We start from the raw sequence: 20,081 nt of genomic DNA on the forward strand, positions 1-20,081 counted from the left end.
ACAATAAGCTTCAATACTAAAGTCAGCCTGGCTTACTAGAAGTCAGGTGACCAAATGGCCCAACCACAAGTGTCAGTTCGTCCCCATCTTAACGGGATTCGCTGCTCCCACTTCCTTACCTCTACAAAGCTATATAAGACCTGTTCTCCTAGTACAGGCTGCTGTTTCTCTTGCGCACAGAGAGGCAGCCTGTCAGGTTTCCCCCACCCGACAATAAATCTTTCCCTTAATCTGGTGTTTGGTGTTTTGTGGTGGCCTTTTCTTTCAAACCCACAAAGAAATTTACTTTTCCTTTGGGTAAGACCTATTAGCAAGCACAGCCTACAGTTCCCTCAACTCTGTCTCTTAAAAATTCTCCAGAAAGGCTGGCCTTGAAGCACAACATTTACCTACATCCCATATCAGTGCGTGTAGTTCCGGTCTGGCTCTGGCTGCTGATCCAGCTTCCTGCTGATACGCACCCTGGGAGGCAGCAGGTGATGGCTCAAGAACCTGAGTCCCCACCCACCTATGTGGGAGACCTGGATTGAGTTCCAGGTTCCTAGTAGACACCTGGGGAGTAAACCACTGGATGGAAGATCTCATTATCTCTGTCTCTCTCTGGATGTCTTTCAAATAAATAAAATAACTGTTTAAAAAATTCTTCATTTTTTTTGTATGTTCTATTTCTTTCTTTAATGTTTTGTTCAACCCTTAAATTTTTCCTTAGTAGTGCAGTTTTAGCTTGGACACTCCATAAAGCCACCCCAGAAAGCAGAATATTTGTATGTAATATAATGGTGATCATTAATTGCTGTTGAAATGATCTAATTAACAATTTTTTATTTTTAAAAACTCTCTAAAGAAGTGGGTCATGTATCACTTAACGTCAGGGAAATGCATCATTTGGAGATTTTTGTCATTATGCAAACATCATAGAATATTCCTACACAAACTACAAACTAAAATGGCTAGTGTCATTGGCAGTATAATTTATGAGGTCACTGTCAACTATGTGGTCCATCACTGACCAAAATTGGTTATACAACTCATGATTATACTTCAAAGAGAAGGAAAAGCACCCCCAAGCTCCCACCCCTATTGCCTTTGATATCGACTTTATCGGTCCCAGTATCTCTCCCTTGACTTGCAGTTTCTCTCTTCACTGTGGTGATTGCAAGTCAACTCCTTACTAAATATTAACTCAGTACATTACTGGAGTGGTACAAGGGTCAGGCTGGCCCTTCAGGATTCTAGATTGTAAGACTCAGAATTAAACCATCGCATCCATAGCTAATATCTAACACTAGACTTTATTTTGAAATGTTTTGGAGGAACTTCAAGCCCTGATCAAACAAAATAATAACCCATCTACCTGTTGTCCCCAGATGGGCAAAATCCCATTTTGTCATTACTGCAGATTTAGGAGAACACAGCTGCCCCCTGTGGCTGACCAATCCAAGGACTGCCGCAAACACTGTGAGCCAACCAGAGGCCTGCACACAGCTGGTTGTGCGCTGCTCAGCCCCCACTTTAAAAGGTAAGAGTCACTGCCCTGAATCTCTCCGGGAGTGCAGGAATCGAGCAAAAGCCACCTGACCCCTTGCTCTGTGCGTTGCAAATAAACCCCTGCTTTCTTCCACCACCGCAGTGTCTCTAATTGGTTTGCAGGCATGTCAGATGAGCATACCCAGTTTCAGGGGTTCTATAGAAAATCCTCCAATTTCTAAAATACAATCGGTAACGGGAAAAAAAGTACATGTGAGGCCGGCGCCGCGGCTCACTAGGCTAATCCTCCGCCTTGCGGCGAATTAGTGGTTCTAGTCCCAGTCGGGGCACCGGATTCTGTCCCGGTTGCCCCTCTTCCAGGCCAGCTCTCTGCTGTGGCCAGGGAGTGCAGTGGAGGATGGCCCAAGTGCTTGGGCCCTGCACCCCATGGGAGACCAGGATAAGTACCTGGCTCCTGCCATCGGATCAGCGTGGTGTGCCGGCCGCAGCATGCTGGCCACGGCAGCCATTGGAGGGTGAACCAACGGCAAAGGAAAACCTTTCTGTCTGTCTCTCTCACTGTCCACTCTGCCGGTCAAAAAATAAATAAATAAATAAATAATTTTAAAAAGTACATGTGAAGGTAAATCTAAGTAAACATTTCTGTAGAAAGTTATATAGTATCTACTTGGAGAATATTGTTTGTGTTTTGTTGACAAAAAAAGTTGCCTTTAAAATACTGAATGGGGGGAGCCAGCACTATGGTGCAGTAGGTTAATCCTCCGCCTACAGAGCCAGCATCCCATATGGTGCTGGTTCTAGTCCCAGCTTCCAATCCAGCTCTCCGCTATGGCCTGGGAAAGCAGTAGAAAATGGCCCAAGTGCCTGGGTCCCTGTACCCATGTAGGAGACCCAGAAGAAGCTCCTGGCTCCAGATCACAGCTCAGCTCTGGCCATTGTGGCCATTTGGGGAGTGAACCAGCGGATGGAAGACCTTTCTCTCTGTCTCTCCCTCTCACTGTCTGTAACTCTACCCCTCAAATAAATAAAAATCTTTACAATAAAATGAAATACTGAATGGGGCTGACATTACGGTGCAGTGGATTAAGGCATCGCTTGCGATGCTGGCATCCCGTATTGGAGCACCACTTTGAGTTCTGCTGTTCCACTTCTGATCCAGCTCCCTGCTAATGTGCGTGGAAAGGCAACAGAGGATGGCCCAAGTGCTTGGAATCCTGCCTCCCATATGGGAGACCTAGATGGAGTTCCAGGCTCCTGGCTTCACCCTGGCCCAGCCCCAGCCATTATGGCCATTGAGGAGTGAACCAGCAGATGGAAGATTTGTGTGTGTGTGTGTGTGTGTGTGTGTGTGTGTTCCTCTCTCTATAACTCTGCCTTTCAAATAAATAAATAAATACATCTTCAAAAAAATAAATAAAATACTGAATGAGAACAGAATGAAAGTTAAAGAGGCTGGCCTTGTGTTGCAGCCGGTTGGACTACCACTTGTGATGCAAGCCTCCCATATGGGCACTGGTTCAAATCCTGGCTGCTCCACTTCTGATCTAGCTCCCTGCTAGTGTGCCTGGGAAAGCAGCAGAGGATAGCCCAGGTATTTGGTTCCCTGCCACCCAAATGGGAGACCTGGAAAAAGTTTCTGCCTTCAGCCCTGCCCTGCCTGGGCTATTGCTGCCATCTGGGGAGTGAACTAGTGGTTGGAAGATCTCTCTCCATTTCTCTCTCTCTCTAACTCTGTCTTTCAAATAAATAAATAAGCGTTTGAAAAAAAGTTAGTAGATTGTGCTCAGATTTAACTATCTGCATATTGTTCAGGGAAAAGATTTGAGATAATAACTTTAACTCTGATTTTGTTACCTAAGAGTATGCCTGGGGCTGGTTTTGTGGTATAGCAGGTGAACCAACAGATGAAAAATTTACTGATTATTTATTATTTGAAAGACAGAATGTCAGAGAGGGAGAGACACAGAGAGATAGATCTTTCTGCTGGTTCACTCATCAAATGGCCATAGTAGCCAGGCTAAGCAAGCTAGGAACTCTGTCCAGGCCTCCCATTTGGGTGCAAGACCCAAACACAAGCAGGGAGCTGAAGCAGAAGTGCAGCATCCAGGGCTCAAATCAGCTTGTATAGGATGCCCGGAAGAAGCTCCTGGCTTCAGATCGGCCCAGCTCAGGCTGTTGTGGCCAACTGGGGAGTGAACCAGCAGATGGAAGACTCTCTTCTCTCTCTCTCTCTCTCTCTCTCTCTCTCTGCCTCTCTGCCTCTCTGCCTCTCCTTCTCTCTCTGTAACTCTGACTTTCAAATAAATAAATAAATCTAAAACACACAAAAAAAGGAAAGGAAAGGAAAGGAAAGGAAAGGAAAGGAAAGGAAAGGAAAGGAAAGGAAAGGAAAGGAAAGGAAAGGAAAGGTAGCCGTCTGTGTAGTTGTCTGCAGACACACTTCTGGCGTTCCCTTGTTTGCAGGGTGGTAAGATGTCTTTTCCTCTAACGTCAATGCAGGTGAGGGTGGGTGGGTGAGGGATGTTTTTAACTAGCATGATAGGTGTACTTGGGGTGGGGGGAGGGTTGTTAGTATTTTTTTATGAATCTCGCTCAGTATGTCCCATTAGCTCTCATGCCTGGGCAAAAAGATGCTTTAATTTTTGAAGATAGAACGTGTGGCTCGGTTGAGTCTGCCTTTTTTTTTTTTTTTTTTTTTTTTTAGGAAAGTAAATCCAGACTTGGGGAAATCAACAAGGGCTTGCTGCCTGGTGCTCATAGAAAACCTTGAACTTTTGTTGATTGTGCAAGGGCAGATGTGATTCAAGGCTTAGGCACCAGCTGAGTGACAGTCCCGGCTGTGGGCTCCTGGGGTGCCGCTGGCTGCCTCTCGCCACTGGGTGGAGAATGAAGACTTCACCCCAAACCTTTAGGCGGAAGTGGGTTTTTGTTTGTTTGGTGTTGGTTTTCATTTTTGTTTTTTTTTTTTTCCTCTTGGGATTTTCCTTTTGCATTTTGCATCACGATGGTTACTGTTGTAGGCCACAGGCATGACAGGCAATGAACAGGCGAGAACCAGTGGGAAAGTGTTCAAAAACTCCTGTGTTCGCTAACAGGTTTCTGAATGTATCGCTGTGGTCCACAGAGAAGGCTGCGCAGGGTAGCAAGGAGATGCTGTATCAGCTACCGCAGCCGTAAAACGAAGTTGCTGTCTCTCTGGACTTTAAAATTGTTCCTATGCAGCTTATTTTATTTTTGTTGAATCAAATAAACAAGAGGGTTTTTCCATGGAAAAAAAAAAAAAAAGGAAAGGAAAGGAAAGGAAAGGAAAGGAAAGGAAAGGAAAGGAAAGAAAGAAAGAAAGAAAGAAAGAAGGAAGGAAGGAAAGAAGGAAGGAAGGAAGGAAGGAATTTGTGTCAAAGTCACTTTTAGGCCTCCCAATCCAACTTCCTTTTAATGGGAACCCTAGAAGACAGCAGATGATAACGCGAGAACTTTAGTCTCTGCCACTCATGTAAGAGACCTGGATGGAGTTCTGGGCTCCTGGCTTTGGTTTGGCTCAACCTTGGCCGTTATATGCATTCAAGAAATGAACCAGTGGATAGAAGATGTCTCTGTGTCTCTTTCTTTCTATCTCCCTGCCTTTCAAATAAAATGAAAGTAATTATATAAATATTTTTTCATAAAATCACTTTTGGGCCTTATATCAGCATTGAATCAGCTCCAAGAGTTATGTACCTCCCCTAGGACCTCAGACAAGAAGACAAAGTTTTCTTTTCTCTCAAATGTATCTGTACACCACTTAGCTTTCTCTCTCTCTCTCTCTCTCTCTGGCCTAAACCCTCACAATTGTGTTCATACTAGGTACATTTGCAGTGTGATCCCCCTGAATGCTATACAAGGGTACTTCCAAAAGTTCGTGGAAAGTTGAATTAAAAATGTTGATTTTAGTGCAAAACTTTTGAAATCCATGCATACAAGAGGTTTTCAGAAAGTTCATGAAAACAATATCATGAAAAAAACTATAGATTTCAAACTTTCCATGAAGTACCCTCATATATATATATATATTTTTTTTATTTGAAATGCAGAGTTACAGAGAGAGAGAGAGAAAGAGGGAGAGACAGACAGAAAGGGGTCTTCCATCTGCTGGTTCACTCCTCAAATGGCTGCAATGTCCTGGGTTGGGCCAGGAACCAGTAGCTTCTTCCATTTTTTCCGTGTGAGTGCAGGGCCTCAAGCACTTGAGCCATCTCCCACTGCTTTCCCAGGGAGTTGCTTTCCCAGCAGGAAGCTGGGTCAGAAGTGGAACAGGGCCAGCGCTGCGGTTCACTAGGCTAATCCTCCACCTAGCAGCGCCGGCACACCGGGTTCTAGTCCCGGTCAGGGCGCCGGATTCTGTCCCGGTTGCCCCTCTTCCAGGCCAGCTCTCTGCTGTGGCCAGGGAGTGCAGTGGAGGATGGCCCAAGTGCTTGGGCCCTGCACCCCATGGGAGACCAGGAGAAGCACCTGGCTCCTGCCTTCGGATCAGCGCAGTGTGCCGGCCGCAGCGCACCAGCCGTGGCGACCATTGGAGGGTGAACCAACGGCAAAAGGAAGACCTTTCTCTCTGTCTCTCTCTCTCTCACTGTCCACTCTGCCTGTTAAAAAAAAAAAAAAAAAGTGGAACAGCCGACACTTGAACTGGTTGGTGCCCAAGTGGGATTCTAGCATTGCAGGCCGTGGCTTAACCTACTATGCTACAATGCCAGCTCTAGTATCGTCATATTATTATTACTTACAAATAAAACTTGATATTCATCTTTCATCCTATTTCTTCTCAGTTATTTTAGTAATAATGTTCTGTTTCTTTTCTGTTTTAAAGATTCATTTATTTATTTGAAAGTGAGGGTTACATACAAAGAGGAGAGACAGCAATAAAGAGGTCTCCCATCCGCTGGTTCACTCCCCAATTGACCTCAATGGCCCAGAGCTGTGCCGATCCGAAGCCAGGAGCCAGGAGTTTCTTCTGGGTCTCCCTTGTGGGTGCAGGGGCCCAAGGATGTGGGCCATCTTCTTCTGCTTTCCCAGGCCATAGCAGAGAAGCTGGGTGGGAAATGGAGTAGCTGGGTCTCGAAGCGGTGCCTATATGGGATGCCAGCACTGCAGGCAGCAGCTTTACCTGCTACACCACAGCGCCGGCCCCATGTTCTCTTTCTATGATGCTTTTTATCTAATTTAATTTTCTCTCATTGGCCGGCGCCGCGGCTCACTAGGCTAATCCTCCGCCTAGCGGCGCCGGCACACCGGGTTCTAGTCCCGGTCGGGGCACCGGATTCTGTCCCGGTTGCCCCTCTTCCAGGCCAGCCCTCTGCTGTGGCCAGGGAGTGCAGTGGAGGATGGCCCAGGTGCTTGGGCCCTGCACCCCATGGGAGACCAGGAAAAGCACCTGGCTCCTGGCTCCTGCCATCGGATCAGCGCGGTGCGCCGGCCGCAGCGCGCCGGCCGCGGCGGCCATTGGAGGGTGAACCAACGGCAAAGGAAGACCTTTCTCTCTGTCTCTCTCTCTCTCTGTCCACTCTGCCTGTCAAAAAAAAAAAAAAAAAATTTTCTCTCATTATTAGGAGCATTCTCTTTATAAAGTCATTAAATTAAGTCATCCTAATACATAGTGATAAGAGTAAAGTATTTGATAGTTGATCTGAAGATGTCAATTAAATAGTGTGGTTAGTAACAGAAGCCAGAAGTCTGCACAGGGATGTCAAATATACTTTTGAACAACCTACTAAATTTAATCTATGTGGAATATTATGCAAATTCAAGGTCATGACTTTCATTGTTCACTTGAATTTCAATCACATCTAAGCATGAGATACTGATAAATCGATTACAGAAAAATGGTAATTCTGAGTCTCATTTCTAGCATCAGATAAGTCATCTGAGAGAGTCTCATTTATGTCAGAGAGATAAAGGACAAGCATGTGAATGAAACTGTCATCATTCCATGCTGGTTTATGAAATAAGAATTCTTCCTTTTCCTGATGATGACTTACTGTGTGACAGACAACACTATTTGAGGTTGTTGTGGCAAGATTGTTTCCTGACACCTGCGATTTCCCCAAATGTGGGAAACTCGACTGCATAATCTGTGATAGTAGGGGACTGCATTCATGCTCTCCCCTGAAAACAAAAAAGAAAGAAAAAAAAATCTGTTTTCAATCCTTTTTCAGAAGCATGTTCAAGACATTAATCCAGAGAGAGCGAGTGCTCATGGGCACTGCAGATGGCACTGCCTGGTCCCCTGAACTTCTCTCATTCCTCCTGTGTTGTTTTACAGGTGGGAAATTGAGAGAGGCAATGTCACACAAAGTAGTGAGGACTGAAACAAAGCTCGCCCACTTCCCGCCCTGTGCGGCCCGCCAGAGGTGTCTTAGTGTCAGCACCCTCTCTATTGTAGATAGCTGCATAGAATCACTGCACAATATGGGATGGGCACTTGGCAGAGCAGTTGAGATGCTACCATGTGCTTGCATCCCATAGCAGAGTGCCTGGGTTCAAGTCCCTGCTCTGCGCTCAATTCCAGCTTTCTGCTACGCACCCTGGGAAACAACAGTAATGACTCAAGTACTTGAGTCTCTGCGACCCATGTGGAAGACCTAGATTGAGTTCTGGGATCCTGGCTCTGGCCAGACTCAGCCCCAGCCATTGCAGGCATTTAGTGGGGAATGAACCAACTGTTTCATTATGTGTGTGTCTGTTTCATTATGTGTGTCTCTATCTCGCAAATGAATAAATATAAAATTACTGTATAGTATTAATAACATTTGGATTTTTTTTAACTTTTATTTAATGAATATAAATTTCCAAAGTACGACTTATGGATTACAATGGCTTCCCCCCCATACCGTCCCTCCCACCCTCAACCCTCCCCTTTCCCACTCCCTCTCCCCTTCCATTCACATCAAGATTCATTTTCGATTATCTTAATATACAGAAGATCAGCTTAGTATACATTAAGTAAGGATTTCAACAGTTTGCTCCCACACAGAAACATAAAGTGAAAAATAATAGATGATTTATTTAAATGATGATGAAATCAGATCAGACCTATTGTCATGTTTAATCCCAGTGAGAGTCAAGTTGGGAATTGATAATTTCTTTTTTTTTTTTTTTTTTTTTTACAGAAGATCAGTTTAGTATGTATTAAGTAAAGATTTCAACAGTTTGCACCCCCATAGAAACACAAAGTGAAATATACTGTTTGAGTACTCGTTATAGCATTAAATCTCACATTGGGATTTCTATAAAAGAAAATAAAATGTTACTTTGAACATAGGTATATTAAATCATTTTCTAAATGAAATTTTCTTATTGCTTCCAAATATAACTTCTCTTTTACCACTTATTCATATTATATCTTTGCTTCCAAAATTCGTTGAAGCTCCTATCTTTTTCTTTGCTTCCAAAATTCGTTGAAGCTCCTATCTTTTTCTAGCTAACATTGTTTTATCTTTCTGAATCCAAATTATTTGTGTTGTTTTAACACTTATTTGCATTCTCTCTCTCATTATGTCAACTTACAGCTATTTACCTGTGTGCACCCTCTCAGCCTTTGGGTTTGCCTTCCAGGAGGCAAGAACCTGAGTCCCCAGTGAACACTGACATTAAATATTTATCCATGAATATTAGATATTCACCCAGCAGACATGCATTGATATGTCAGAGGCACAAAAATGAATAGGATGCTGTTCCTCCCTACAGGGTGTCTCAGTCAGACTCGTCCACAGTTCTGTGTAGCCGGGATTACAGCACCCAGTCCCTGAGTGAATACTGAAACACCTTCCTTCTGAAAAGCTAGTGATCCCCAAAAGTAAATAAGCTACATGCAAAAGCTTGACACTGTCATTCTAAGAACCATAAATTTGATCCCTCAATGATTAACCATTGATTGAATAAAGAAATCTGGCCATTGATTTGCAATTAAAAAACTAAACTAGGGACAGATGTTTAACCTAGCAGTGAAGGCACCCATCGAGATGCCCAAGATCCACATAAGAGTGCATGGATTCAATTCCTGCCTCTGGGTCCTGACTCCAGCTTCCTGCTAATACAGACCCTGGGAGGGAGAGACAACAGCTCAACTGCCTTACCTGTCCTGGTCTCGCTCTCTCTCTCCCTTTCAAATAAATATCAAATTAAAATTTTTTAAAAAACTAAAGTGCAGGCCGGCGCCGCGGCTCACTTGGCTAATCCTCTGCCTGCAGTGCCGGCACTCCGGTTCTAGTCCAGGTTGGGGCGCCAGATTCTGTCCCGGTTGCTCCTCTTCCAGTCCAGCTCTCTGCTGTGGCCCAGGAATGCAGTGGAGGATGGCCCAAGTGCTTGGGCCCTGCACCTGCATGGGAGACCAGGAGGAGGCTCCTGGCTCCTGGCTTCAGATCGGCACAGTGCGCTGGCCGTAGTGGCCATTTGGGGTTGAACCAATGGAAGGAAGACCTTTCTCTCTGTCTCTCTCTCTCACTGTCTAACTCTGCCTGTCAAAAATAAATAAATAAAAACTAAAGTGCAATTTATCATTTTTGCAAATGATAAATCTCATGGAGCCATGCCTCTTTATGAGCCCTGGACATTTCTTGAGGTGCCTTTTACAGTATTAGGTCATCTCACTATGGTCACAACTTATCTGGACTGAATGTCCTCATTTATGCATGAAGGGGAGAGCTTAACATTTCCTCAGGTACACAGTGACATTCCAGCTACAAGATAAGCACATCATGAAGTTCTGGTAGCTTTTTTTTTTTTTAAGATTTGTTTATTTTTGATTTGAAAAGCAGAGTTACAGAGAGGCAGAGAGAGAGAGAGAGAGAGAGAGAGGTCTTCCATCTTCTGGTTCACTCCCTAAATGGCTGCAGTGGCTGGAGCTGGGTTGATCTGAAGCCAGGAGCCAGGAGCTTCTTTTGGGTCTCCCACTTTTTTTTTTTTTTTTCGACAGGCAGAGTGGACAGTGAGAGAGACAGAGAGAAAGGTCTTCCTTTGCCGTTGGTTCACCCTCCAGTGGCCACCGCGGCCCACGCGCTGCGGCCGGCACACCGCGCTGATCCGATGGCAGGAGCCAGGTGCTTCTCCTGGTCTCCCATGGGGTGCAGGGCCCAAGCACCTGGGCCATCCTCCACTGCACTCCCAGGCCACAGCAGAGAGCTGGCCTGGAAGAGGGGCAACCAGGACAGAATCCGGCACCTCGACCGGGACTAGAACCCGGTGTGCCGGCGCCGCTAGGCAGAGGATTAGCCTGTTGAGCCGCGGCGCTGGCCTTCTGGTAGCTTTTATAACTTGAGGAAAGATCATTGTACTGGCAAAGGCTTTAGGAAACATGGAGCCTGCGTTGTGGTGCTGTGGGTTAAGCAATGGCCTGCAATGCCAGTGTCCTATTATCGGTGCCAGTTTGTGTCCTAGTTGTTCCACTTCTAATCCCGTTCCCTGCTAACATCCTTGAGAAAGCAGTGGAAGATGGCCCACGTGCTTGGGCCCCTGCACCCACATGGGAGACCCAGATGAAGCTCCTGGCTTCAGCCTGGCCCAGCCTTGGCAATTGTAGCCATCTGGGGAGTGAACCAGTGGATGGAAGCTTGCTCTCTCTCTCTCTCTCTCTCCTCTCTCTCTTTCTAACTCTGCCTTTCAAATAAGTAAATAATCTTCTTTAAAAAAAGGAAAAAAACCTTTTGACCCCATTTCTTCTAGAATAAGAGGATTTCAGAACTGGAAGACACCTTATAGAATATAAGAAAATAGGCTGTGTGCCAATCATGAACTTGGTCAGGTCACACAGCCTAGAAGGATCTGAGCCAGGACTAACACCCTGTGTGGTGGTGAACGCTTATTGTTCTGTTAATCTATTGAAGAAAAAAAATCACCCCACTTCTCCAGGGAAGTGCTGATCTCCACTCCCAACCCCAACACGTGGTGAGTGGAATTTGCTAGGATGCTGCCTCCCAGGCCTCGAGAAGTGGTTGGGGAAGGCGCAGGTCTGCTGCTGCTGAGCCCAGGGTCGAGTCGTGTCACCACCACCTCCACCTTCCCCTTATCTTCAGAGACTGGCCACAGGGGTGGGCATGCAGCTCAAGCCAAAAATACTCCTCAGGACACTGCACGCTGCAGCTGGAGAGGCGTGGGCAGCAGCGGCAGGTGGACGTGGCCTGAAATGTGCCAGTGGCTGTGTCCTTCCCCCAGAGAAGCCCAGAGCTCAGAAGAAGGGAACAAAGGGCCAGGAAGGAAAGACAGCATCCAAAAAAAAAAAAATCGTGCAACTTCAAAATTAGGTTAATAGATTGTACAATCCAAAGGATGGAATTGTCACCGGCAGAAAATGAAAAGAAGGTGGATTACTGGCTTCTGAGCACTAGGTAAATATTTGCCAGCAGTATGAAGTCTAAGCAATGCTGTCCAAAAGGCATTTGCCAACTGTTTGTTCATTTCTCACTCGCCAGCTGCCGTGTGTAACATGCTCTACGAAGTGCTGGAAGTGGAAACAGCAGTTTAAGCCATCTCTGCCCAGAAGGAATTTTTAACGTGGCTAAAGAGATTTGGGAGTAATGGATATGAAACAACAGCCAACTAAGTAATTAGCTGGGTGGGGGAGAGGTCTTTCAGGGATTACGGTCTAGATGGATCAAGGGGAGTGAGGCCAAGTTCATGGTGTGACCCACATCAGAGAGCTTTCAGTGAAGCCATTGTTAATCTCTGAGTCCTCAGTATTGCACTCTGTACTGGGAAGTCCAAAGGTCTGGCTGTCACCTTCCTTAAAAACATTACTTACACGTGGAAGATCTTGTTTGAACTGAACGCCACACTTGCAAATGTTTTTCCTGCTAGAAAATGTTACTGGTGAACATTTTAGATGATGATAAGAATGACTGAGACCATCAAAGTTCCTACATTAGGAGAGCTACTAATGAGGGATTTTCAAAAAATTGCTGGAATATGCTCATTGTCTTTTAATTTCACTTTCCGTGAACTTTTTGAAGTACCATGATAAATTTCCCACATTGACCTACATTGGAACTTAGAAGGGGAGGTGGAATCAATGTTTTGAAAAACAGGTGCCTAACAGAATCATATCAATTCAGTGGGTAAGGAAGGATTTTTTGTTTGTGTGTGTGTGTGTGTGTGTGTATCTGTCTTCTCTAGTGTTTCCCCATCATATGTGCTCTTGCATTTCAGGCTCCATTTTCTTTTTTAAAGATTTATTTTATTTCTTTGAAAAGCAGAGTTATGGGTGGGAGGGGTGAGATCTTCTATTTGCTGGTTCACTCCCCAAATGGCCACAACAGCTGGGGCTGGGCCAGGCCGAAGCCAGGAGCCAGGAGCTTCTTCTGGCTCTTCCATGTGGATGCAGAGGCTCAAGGACTTGCTTGGGCCATCCTCCGCTGCTTTTCCTAGGCCATTAGCAGGGAGCTGGATGGGCAGTAGAGCAGCCGGGACTCAAACCAGCGCCCATATGGGATGCAGGCATTGCAGCCAGCAGCTTAACCTGCTGCACCACAATGCTGGCCCTGTGAAGATTCTTACAGATTGAAGTTGGGGCTGAGACATGCATGTTCAGCTCATGTCCAAGTTCCTGGCTGGTCAGTGGTATCTGTGGCCTTGCTTTGATTGGTTAGTGATGCCATGCTCTTCAGAGAATTTTTATGATAACCAAGCGGGCTTCAGGTAGCCTTGTAGCTACAGGCAGATGGTTGTTACTTTCTGCCCCTAAATGAAACCCCTCAAGACCACCTTGCAGCCCTTCAAGTGTGGTGTTATCCACTGGAGAAGCAAATGACTTCGTGAGTAGGATGACTGGAACTTTGTGGGACCAGCTGTACCACTCCCTGGATGCAGTGAGCTAAATTTATGCCGTCAAGAGGCAGGCCAGGCCCTGAAAGCTAAGGCAGAGAGGCGAGGAGACGGGCCTGGTGGTGTCCAGCCTCTGCACTCAGGGCACTGTTCAGGGGCTTGGTTTCACAGCTGGACGTGTCAGGAAGATCATTAGACAGGAGCACCTGGGAGGGTCCACAGGACCTTCTTCCCTGGGTGAAACCAAGGACTCTCAGCAGGAACCTGCCAAGACCAGCCGATTTGCAGTTTAGCTTATGGTTAAAGCATCCTGATAAACTGGAAACTCAGCCAAACTGGAAAAGTCTAGTCTATAGCCACAGGAGAGAGCCCAAAGGTATGCAGCTCCCAGATGTGTATCACAAATGCCAGTCATGAGCCTCGTGGACACATCACTAATCACCGCTTCTCATACTTTAGGGATCAAAGCCCCAAACCAAGAAGAAAGGGTGGCATATTTTCTTGCTACTGGCCCCTTCCACCCTAGGAACATACTTTAATAAGCTTTTGCTTTACTGTCCCTACTTTTGCATCTCTGAATTATAATGCATTACTCCAGCCATGAAAAGAAATCAAAGCAAGCTGGGCACCACCAGTGACAAAATCATCAACTACAGTAACTGTTTTGTAGAGTAGCTGGGCAATATCTAATGAAGTTGAACAAGAATGTTCTCTTCCACCCAAAGAGTTTACTGTGTGACGGTGCCCCATCCCTGGTAGTTTTTGGTGTAGACTTATCAGGTCTAAGTATCGGCCTCCTTAGTTCACAATTTTTCTGTGAAGCTTAGCTCATAAAGTCAAGGGAGTAGCACAGTCGTCCCTATGTTAACGGAGTTACCAGCACAGTGCCGGCCTCTGCTCCGAGCGCTCCTGCAAGAACTCACAGGCAGAACTCCCCGACTACAGGCTGATTGCATCATTGATCATGTTACACTTCAAAGGAGAAGCTTTTCAGGAACTTTGAGCCTTGATTAAAGACAGTAACAAAATACCTGTAGACCCAGACAGGAGCCTACCTTGTGCCATTCCAAGAGAAACACACTGGCCAGTCAGAGGAAGGCCACATACACTGTGGACCAACCAGGGGCTCACACTGGAGCTGTTCTTGCCCTCTTCATTATCTTTGGATGCTGACGTTCACTACTTTTTACTCCTCCAGACGATAGCTACCTGACCCCTTGCTTTGTGCACGGCAATAAATACTTACTTCCCGCTGCCCTCCCCACCGTCCTGAGTGCCAGTGGTTGGTTTCCTGGTGCTGAGTGAGCAGGTCCAGTTCTGGGGTTCTGTAGAACGTTCTCCAATTAGTTTTGAGTTTTTTTTTTAATCAACAACTAGTTATATCTCCTAAAGAAGTTCTTGCTCATGGGCAATGCCATGTGAACCATAATGCTCTTGTAGTGTTGTTGTAAGAGCACACACACACACACACACACACAAAATGCAAGAAGTAGAAGCATAACCACACCTAAACGCCGATCAGAAAAAAATCCAAGAATGTATAAATAGGATGTGATGTTCTCACAAAGATGATGAACTAAAGCTGTGTAAGCTAGATTGGAGAGATCTCAGAGCTGAACAATAACCACAAGAGGTTAAACATGTGCAGAGAGGGTAAACTTGCATTTAAGACCAAAGTGAAAAGATGTGTACACCTGTGGCCGATACTGTGGGCAGTGGGTATGGCAGGGAAGGGTCTTGCTGTGGTTCATGAGGCCGTTCGATAGTTTCATACTTGGTTTGCTATGTCAACTTCTAAAATATATTGTGTGTCTGAAAGATTTCATCATAATAAAAGAAACCAGGCTTTGTTCTCTATTCATGTGGTAAAATCCTCTGGAATTTGTTAATTCCTGCTGTCACCATGTCTTCTTTTCTGTTGAGCAGTTTTCTTTTTAAAGATTTTATGTATTTTTTTAAAGTTTTTTTTAACAAGATTTTTTTTATTTAGTAAATATAAATTTCCAAAGTACAGTTTATGGATTACAATGGCTTCCCCCCACCATAATTTCCCTCCCACTCGCACCCCTCCCATCTCCCGCTCCCTCTCCCATTCCATTCACATCAAGATTCATTTTCAATTATCTTTATATACAGATATATTTAGTATATATTAAGTAACGATTTCATCAGTTTGCACCCACACAGAAACACAAAGTGTAAATACTGTTTCAGTACTAGTTATAGCATTACTTCACATTGGACAACACATTAAGGACAGATCCCACATGAGAAGTAAGTACACAGTGACTCCTGTTGTTGACTTAACAATTTGACACTCTTGTTTATGGCGTCAGTAATCTCCCTAGGCTCTAGTCATGAGTTGCCAAGGCTATGGAAGCCTTTTGAGTTCGCCGACTTCGATCTTATTCCAACAGGGTCATAGTCAAAGTGGAAGTTCTCTCCTCCCTTCAGAGAAAGGTACCTCCTTCTTTGATGGCCCCGTTCTTTCCACTGGGATCTCACTTGCAGAGATCTTTCATTTAGGTCTTTTTTTTTTTTTTTCCAGAGCATCTTGGCTTTCCATGCCTAAAATACTCTCATGGGCTCTCCAGCTATATCTGAATGTCTTAAGGGCTGATTCTGAGGCCAGAATACTATTTAGGACATCTGCCATTCTATGAGTCTGCTGTGTACCCCACTTCCCATGATGGGTCGTTCTCTCCCTTTTTGATTCTATCAGTTAGTATTAGCAGACACTAGTCTTGTTTGTGTGATCCCTTTGACTCTTAGACCTATCAGTGTGATCATTTGTGAACTGAAATTGATCACTTGGACTAGTGAGATGGCATTGGTACATGTCACCTTGATGGGATTGTATTGGAATCCCCTGGCACGTTTCTAACTCCACCATTTGGGGCAAGTCCAATTGAGCATGTCCCAAATTGTACATCTCTTCCCTTTCTTATTCCCACTCTTATATTTAACAGGGATCACTTTTCAGTTAAAATTTAAACACCTAAGAATAATTGTGTGTTAATTACAGAGTTCAACCAATAGTACTAGAACAAAACAAAACAAATACTAAAATGGGTTGATGTACAATGTATTTTTTTAAAAGATTTATTATTTATTTGAAAGTCAGTGTTATACAGAGAGAGGAGAGACAGAGGCAGAGAGAGAGAGAGAGGTCTTCTGTCCGCTGGTTCACTCCCCAGTTGGCTGCAATGGCTGGAGCTGCGCCAATCCGAAGCCAGGAGCCAGGAGCTTCTTCCAGGTCTTCCACGCAGGTGCAGGGGTCCAAGGACTTGGGCCATCTTCTACTGCTTTCCCAGGTCACAGCAGAGAGCTGGATAGGAAGTAGAGCAGCCAGGACTTGAACCGGCATCCATATGGGATGCTGGCACTGCAAGTGGTGGCTTTACCCACTACGCCACAGTGCCGGCCCCAGATTTTATGTATTTATATGCATGGCAGAGTGACAGGGAGAGAGACAGAGAGATCTTCCATCCACCAGTTCACTCCCCATATAGCCCCATTGGGTAGGAAGATATAAATTAGCCTATGTGGGCCGGCGCCGTGGCTCAATAGGCTAATCCTCCACCTTGCGGCGCCGGCACACCGGGTTCTAGTCCCGGTTGGGGCGCCGGATTCTGTCCCGGTTGCCCCTCTTCCAGGCCAGCTCTCTGCTATGGCCAGGGAGTGCAGTGGAGGATGGCCCAGGTGCTTGGGCCCTGCACCCCATGGGAGACCAGGAAAAGCACCTGGATCCTGGCTCCTGCCATCGGATCAGCACGGTGCGCCGGCTGCAGCGGCGGCCATTGGAGGGTGAACCAACGGCAAAGGAAGACCTTTCTCTCTCTGTCTCTCTCTCTCACTGTCCACTCTGCCTGTCAAAAAAAAAAAAAAAAAAATTAGCCTATGTGTGTGAATGGGGCCCAAGAAAACAAAGCACCTTCAGAAAGGAATGGGGCAGCTTCTGAACCATGTCTTGAAAGCAGCCCAGCATTTTACACTACAAAGTCCTGCCCACACCCCCGGTAACTTTATAAGGGGTCCCAACCTTCAGCCCCACCCCACAGAGAAAAATACCCCAGGAATCCTCTCTGCCAGGGACCAAGAGAATTACCCAGTCTCAGAAACCAACAGAGCAGACTGCTCAAGGACAACAGCTGAATTTTGGAAGAAATTAGTACCCAACAAATGGGCAGAAGAAAGGGCATTCCCACACAGTGCTACAGGTCATCATTTCTCACCTCTTTGACAAGTTTTTTTATAGAAAACTTTTATTTAATAAATATAAATTTCAAAAGTACAACTTTTGGATTATAGCAGTTCTTCCCCCCATAATCACCCTCCCACCTGCAAACCATTCCATCTCCTACTCCCTCTCCCATTCTGTTCTTCATTAAGATTCATTTTTAATTTTCTTTATATACAAAAGATCAACTCTATACTGAGTAAAGATTTCAACAGTTTGCACCCACACAGACACAAAAAGTATAAAGTACTGTTTGAATACTAGTTTTACCATTTATTCTCATTCATAACACAATACATTAAGGACAGAGGTCCTACATTGGGAGCAAGTGCACAGTGACTCCTGTTGTTGATTTAACAATTGACACTTTTATTTATGACATCAGTAATCACCCGAGGCTCTTGTCATGAGCTGCCAAGGCTATGGAAGCCTCTTGAGGTCACAAACTCTGACCTTATTTAGATAAGGCCACAATCAAAGTGGAAGTTCTCTCCTCCCTTCAGAGAAAGGTACCTCCTTCCTTGATGGCCCCTTCTTTCCACTAAGATCTCACTCACAGAGATCTTTCATTTAGGTCAATTTTGTCACAATGTCTTGGCTTTCCATGCCTGAGATACTCTCATGGGCTTTTAAGCCAGAGCTGAATGCCTTAAGGGCTGATTCTGAGGCCAGAGTGCTGGTTAGGGCATTTGTCCTTCTATTGACACGTTGTTTTTAATACTTAAAAATAATTGAGTAAAAGGAGCAACTGAGTCCCTCAGGATGGAGATGCTCCTCTCTGGCCTGCTCCTCACTGGTTTGATGGCCCCCATGCGTGCGAGCCTCACTGTGCAAAACTAGGGCTGGCAGGAGCTCAGCCCACCTCCAACTATAAATAACACTTCTCTTGAGTGGAATCCTAATAAACATAATGTTTGCCTTACTTAGACCCCTGCTACGCTCGTGGGAGACTCGGATGAAGGCTGTAGCCTGGCCTAGCATTGGCTATTACAGCCACCTGGGAAGTGAACCAGGTGATGGAAAATTCTCTCTCTCTCTCTCTCTCTCTCTCTCTGTAACTCTACTTTTCAAATAAATAAATAAATAAATATTTAAAAAGCAAAAAGATGTGACCACAGTCTGCATGGACATGAAGTGCAGACTGGAAAGTCCACTGGATTTGCAACTAGGGATGACTTGCTGCGTCTGCAAGAGTGCTTGTGGTCTGCATGGGGGCCCTGGGGCACTGAAGGTGAGTTTGGGATATGTCTTTTAGACCAAACATAGTTTGGGTTGTCCACATACTAGGTCCAGAGTTAATCTTGCTTTGTGTCTCCATCTTGGAGGAAGACCCATTCTTGCTTCCTGTTTGGAGTCTTCCTTCTCTGGGTTGGATGCCTTCATGCTGTTCACATTTATGTGTTAACATCATGAACCCCAAAGGGATTGTATTAGGAGGTGGTGTCTTTGGGAGCTGATTACGTCTTGAGGATGGAGCCCACATGGAGGAGATAGGTTTCCTAAGAACAAACCCCAGAGAGAAGATCTCACTGCCCCTCTCTTTAATGTGAGAGGGTACACATAGAAGTAAGGCATGTCGAAAGCAGGAAGAGAACCCTCACCCGAGGGTTCGGACTTCCAGCCTTGAAAGACTTAAGAAGTACATTTCTGTTATATAAGAACCCTGTCAATGGAGTTTTGTGACAGCAGCCCAATTGCCTGGATTGGGCCTTGTGGGTTTGGACTGAATTCCTTGGGTTTGACGGCCCTACTCAGATTTGGTTTCTGAGGTCTTTAGTTCATCCTTGGAGCTGGTCCCCAGACTTCTCAGAACCCTACGGTAGGTATCCATGTACTCCCTGCTGGACCACGAGTTGACCACTGCAGTCCCCCTTGTTTCCTGCAGAGCTGGTACTGATGCTGGCCAGGCTGCAGTGTGTTCAGGGTGCCTGAGAAGTACCAAGCTCTAACTAGCCTCTGCTGCTGTTTCACTGGGAAGAGAGGAAGCAAGGTGTGGGTTAAGTAAGAGTCCATTCTCACGGGAGAGCTTGTGGTGCTGTTAATTCTACAGTTAACTATTTTAAGCAATATTTGTAAGCAATTTTGTTTATTTTTCATGTGGCAGGATAATATATGTTATCATTTTTTTAAAAAGATGTGTTTACTTATGTGAAAGTCAGAGTTGCAGATAGAGAAGGAGAGACCGAGATCTTCTATCCACTGGTCCACTCCCGATGGCTGCAATCGTCAGGGCTGGGCCAGGCCAAAGCCAGGAGCCAGGTGCTCCCTCCAAGCCTCCCACATGGGTGGCAGGAGCCCAAACACTTGGGCCATCTTCTGCTGCTTTTCCAGGCTATTAGCAGGGAGCTGGATCAGAAGTAGAGCAGCCAGAACAGGAACTGGTGCCTATAGGGATGGTGGCATAGCAGGTGGTGGCATTAGCCATTGTGCCACAATGCTGGCCTGCTGTATCACTTCTGTAAAACACTCCTTACAGCACAGCTGTAATGAGCAGCTACAGTGCAGTTGTGAAATCTCTTGACAACTCTTGGAGAGCTGCAGAGGTCATGAAGATCAAAGGGGCTGA

General features: G+C 45.5%; 1 protein-coding gene across 2 annotated transcripts in view; it reads left to right on the forward strand.

Annotated features, from left to right (window-relative positions):
• The window catches only part of CNPY1 (canopy FGF signaling regulator 1), a 136,433-nt gene that overhangs the window by 12,649 nt on the left and 103,703 nt on the right, over positions 1-20,081 (forward strand). For both annotated transcript variants that reach the window (XM_070077231.1, XM_070077232.1), the window contains exon 2: positions 1,368-1,519. The gene's annotated coding sequence lies outside the window, so the exon portion shown is untranslated. The remainder of the gene's footprint in view (positions 1-1,367; positions 1,520-20,081) is intronic.

The sequence above is a fragment of the Oryctolagus cuniculus genome, chromosome 7 (assembly GCF_964237555.1).
Source record: "Oryctolagus cuniculus chromosome 7, mOryCun1.1, whole genome shotgun sequence".
Taxonomy (NCBI): Eukaryota; Metazoa; Chordata; class Mammalia; order Lagomorpha; family Leporidae; genus Oryctolagus; species Oryctolagus cuniculus.